The sequence below is a fragment of the Arachis duranensis genome, chromosome 9 (assembly GCF_000817695.3).
Source record: "Arachis duranensis cultivar V14167 chromosome 9, aradu.V14167.gnm2.J7QH, whole genome shotgun sequence".
In the NCBI taxonomy this organism is placed as follows: Eukaryota; Viridiplantae; Streptophyta; class Magnoliopsida; order Fabales; family Fabaceae; genus Arachis; species Arachis duranensis.
The window spans coordinates 49,666,629-49,671,689 of NC_029780.3; positions in this window are offsets into that span (position 1 = coordinate 49,666,629).

Sequence of the window (5,061 nt, forward strand, 5' to 3'; positions counted from 1 at the left end):
TCACAGTCATTCAATCCCAGAATCCTACTCGGAATACCATAGACAAGGTTTAGACTTTCCGGATCCTCATGAATTCCGCCATCTATCTAACTTATACCACGAAGATTCTGTTGGGTAATCTAAGAGATACGCATTCAAGCTCTGTTGCATGTAGAACGGAAGTGGTTGTCAATCACGCGCGTTCATAAGTGAGAATGATAATGAGGGTTTATCATCACATTCATCATGTTCTTGGGTACGGTGTCACGGATCATCACATTCATCAAAGTGTTGTGCAACGTATATCTTGGCATAAGAATAAAAGAGAATCTAATAGAAAGTAATAGTAATTGTATTGAAACTTGAGGTACAGCAGAGCTCCACACCCTTAATCTATGGTGTGCAGAAACTCCACTGTTGAAAATACATAAGTAAAAGGTTCAGGCATGGCCGAATGGCCAGCCCTCTCCATGATCAAGAGACCGAATAGTCAAAAGATTAAACTGTCAAAAGATGTCTAATACAATAGTAACTTAACCTATTTATACTAGACTAGCTACTAGGGTTTACATGAGTAAGTAATTGATGCATAAATCCACTTCCGGGGCCCACTTGGTGTATGCTTGGGGTGAGCTTGATCTATCCACGAGCTGAGACTTTTCTTGGAGTTGAACTCCAAGTTATAACGTATTTTGGGCGTTCAACTCCGGATCATGACGTTTTTCTGGCGTTTAACTCTTGACAACAGCATGTACTTGGCCTTCAACGCCAAGTTACGTCGTCAATTTCCGTATAAAGTATGGACTATTATATATTGCTGGAAAGCTCTGGATGTTTACTTTCCAACGCCGTTGAGAGCGCACCAATTGGGCTTCTGTAGCTCCAGAAAATCCACTTCGAGTACAGGGAGGTCAGAATCCAACAGCATCACTTTTCAACGCCGTTGAGAGCGCGCCAATTGGAGTTTTGTAGCTCCAGAAAATCCATTTCGAGTGCAGGGAGGTCAGATTCCAACAGCATCAGCAGTCCTTTTGTCAGCCTTTTTCAGAGTTTTGCTCAAATCCCTCAATTTCAGCCAGAAATTACCTGAAATCACAGAAAAACACACAAACTCATAGTAAAGTCTAGAAATGTAAATTTAACATAAAAACTAATGAAAACATCCCTAAAAGTAGCTTGAACTTACTAAAAACTACCTAAAAACAATGCCAAAAAGCGTATAAATTATCCGCTCATCACTTGTGCTTTTCAATCCGCACGGCCGTGCAAGCCATGCGGCCGCGTCACTGCGATTTGTGCTCCTTTGCACGGTCGCGTGAGCCATGCGACCGCGTCACTTTTCGCTGGTTATCTCCTCAAACTCTTGTGTTCCTTCCATTTTTGCTAGCTTCCTCTCCAATCTCCGTCTCATTCATGCTCTATAAAGCCTGAAACGCTTGACACACAGATTACGGCATCGAATGGAATAAAGGAGAATTAAAATTAAATAATTAAAGTCTCTGGGAAGCAATTTTCAAACATGTAAAAAATTCAGGAAGGAAATCTAAATGCATGCTAAATTGATGAATAAGTGGGTAAGGATCACGACAAAACCACACAATTAAACACAATATAAACTATAAAATAGTGGTTTATCAGTCCCCAATTAGAGGTGTCCAGGGTTCTTTAGCACACTCTTTTTGCCTTGGATCACAACTTTATTATTTCTTTTTCTTCTTTTTTTTCTTTCTCTTCTTTTTTTTTCGCATGTACTATCTTTTTTTTCGCATGTACTATATTTTTTTTTTGAATTCACTGCTTTTTCTTGCTTCAAGAATCATTTTTATGATTTTTCAGATCCTCAGTAACATGTCTCCTTTTTCATCATTCTTTCAAGAGCCCACATTCATGAACAACAAATTCAAAAGACATATGCACTGTTCAAGCATACATTCAGATGTCAAAGTATTGCCACCACATCAAAATAATTAATCTGTTATAAAATTCAAAATTCATGCAATTCTTCTCTTTTTCAATTAAGAACATTTTTCTTTTAAGAAAGGTGATGGATTCATAAGACATTCATAATTTTAAGGCATAGACACTAAGACACTAATGATCATAAGACACAAACATAGATGATGAACAGAAGCATAAAAATTCAAAAAACAGGAAATTAAAGAACACGGAGATTAAAGAACGGGTCCACCTTAGTGATGGCGGCTTGTTCTTCCTCTTAAAGATCTTATGGAGTGCTTGAGCTCCTCAATGTCTCTTCCTTGCCTTTATTGCTCCTCTCTCATGACTCTTTGATCTTCTCTAATTTCATGGAGGAGAATGGAATGTTCTTGGTGTTCCACCCTTAGTTGTCCCATGTTGGAACTCAATTCTCCTAGGGAGGTGTTGATTTGCTCCCAATAGTTTTGTGGAGGAAAGTGCATCCCTTGAGGCATCTCAGGGATTTCATGATGAGTGGGATCTCTTGTTTTCTCCATCCTTTCTTAGTGATGGGCTTGTCCTCATCCATGAGGGTGTCTCCCTCTATGTCAATTCTAACTAAATAACAGAGGTGACAAATGAGATGAGGGAAGGCTAACCTTGCCAAGGTAGAGGACTTGTCCGCCACCTTATAAAGTTCTTGGGATATAACCTCATGAACTTCTATTTTCTCTCCAATCATGATGCTATGAATCATGATGGCCCGGTCTATAGTAACTTCGGACCGGTTGCTAGTGGGAATGATTGAGCGTTGGATAAACTCCAACCATCCCCTAGCCACGGGCTTGAGGTCAGGTCTTCTCAGTTGAACTGGCCTCCCTCTTGAATCTCTATTCCATTGAGCGCCCTCTTCACAAATGTCTATGAGGACTTGGTCCAACCTTTGATCAAAGTTGACTCTTCTAGTGTAAGGGTGTTCATCTCCTTGCATCATAGGCGGGTTCACACTTTGATCATGGTTCTTGGTGATCCATGCATTGGCATAGAACTCTTGAACCATTAAGATTTCGACTTGTTGAATGGGGTTGGTAAGAACTTCCCAACCTTTTTTTCGGATCTCATGTCGGATCTCCGGATATTCACTCTTTTTGAGTTTGAAAGGGACCTCGGGGATCACTTTCTTCATGGCCACAACTTCATAGAAGTGGTCTTGATGCACCCTTGAGATGAATCTCTCCATCTCCCACGACTCGGAGGTGGAAGCTTTTGCCTTCCCTTTCCTCTTTCTAGAGGTTTCTTTGGCCTTAGATGCCATAAATGGTTATGGAAAAACAAAAAGCAATGCTTTTACCACACCAAACATAGAAGGTTTGCTCGTCCTTGAGCAAAAGAAGAAAGAAGAGAGTAGAAGAAGAAGAAATAGAGGAGATGGAGGAGGCTTTATGGTTCGGCCAAGGGGGAGAAGTAGTGTTTAGGTTGTGTGAAAATGAAGGAGTGAAGATGGGTTTATATAGGAGTGGAGAGGGGGTGTATGGTTCGGCCATTATGGGTGGGTTTGTGAGGGAAAGTGGTTTGAATTTAAATGGTGAGGTAGGTGGGGTTTTATGAAGGATGTATATGAGTGGTGAAGTGAATAGTGGGATTTGATAGGTGAAGGGTTTTTGGGGAAGAGGTGTTGAGGTGATTTGTGAATGGGTGAAGAGGAGAGAGAGTGGTGGGGTAGGTGGGGATCTTGTGGGGTCCACAGATCCTGAGGTGTCAAGGAAAATTCATCCCTGCACCAAGTGGCGAGCAAAAATGCTCCCTTATGCCAATTCAGGCGTCAAACGCCGGGCTGGTGCCCATTTCTGGCGTTTAACGCCAGCTTCTTGCCCTTTCCTGGCGTTTAACGCCAGTCTGGTGCCCCTTTCTGGCGTTAAACGCCCAAAATGGTGCCAGACTGGACGTTAAACGCCCATTTGCTGCCCTTACTGGCGTTAAAATGCCCGCAGGATTTTCCTCCAGGGTGTGCTATTTTTCTTTCTGTTTTTCATTCTATTTTTGCTTTTTCAATTGATTTTGTGACTTTCCATGATCATCAACCTATAGAAAATATAAAATAACAAAAGAAAATAGATAAATATAACATTGGATTGCCTCCCAACAAGCGCTTCTTTAATGTCAGTAGCTTGACAGTGGGCTCTCATGGAGCCTCACAGATACTCAGAGCAATGTTGGAACCTCCCAACACCAAACTTAGAGTTTGACTGTGGGGGCTCTGTTTGACTCTGTTTTGAGAGAAGCTCTTCATGCTTCCTCTCCATGGTTACAGAGGGATATCCTTGAGCCTTAAACACAAAGGATTCTTCATTCACTTGAATGATCAATTCTCCTCTGTCAACATCAATCACAGCCTTTGCTGTGGCTAGGAAGGGTCTGCCAAAGATGAAGGATTCATCCATGCACTTCCCAGTCTCTAGGACTATAAAATCAGCAGGGATGTAATGGTCTTCAACTTTTACCAGAACATCCTCTACAAGTCCATAAGCTTGCATTGTCTGCCATCTCTAGTGAGATTTTTGCAGCTTGCACCTCAAAGATCCCAAGCTTCTCTATTACAGAGAGAGGTATGAGGTTTATGCTTGACCCTAGGTCACACAGAGCCTTCTCAAAGGTCATGGTGCCTATGGTACAAGGTATTGAGAACTTCCCAGGGTCCTGTCTCTTTTGAGGTAATTTCTACCTAGACAAGTCATCCAGTTCTTTGGTGAGCAAAGGGGGTTCATCCTCCCAAGTCTCATTACCAAATAACTTGTCATTTAGCTTCATGATTGCTCCAAGGTACTTAGCAACTTGCTCTTCAGTGACAACTTCATCCTCTTCAGAGGAAGAATACTCATCAGAGCTCATGAATGGCAGAAGTAAATCTAATGGAATCTCTATGGTCTCAGTGTGAGCCTCAGATTCCCATGGTTCCTCATTAGGGAACTCATTGGAGGCCAGTGGACGTCCATTGAGGTCTTCCTCAGTGGCGATCACTGACTCTTTCTCCTCTCCAAATTCGGCCATGTTGATGGCCTTACACTCTCCTTTTGGATTCTCTTCTGTATTGCTTGGAAGAGTACTAGGAGGGAGTTCAGTAAATTTCTTACTCAGCTGACCCACTTGTGCCTCCAAGTTTCTAAT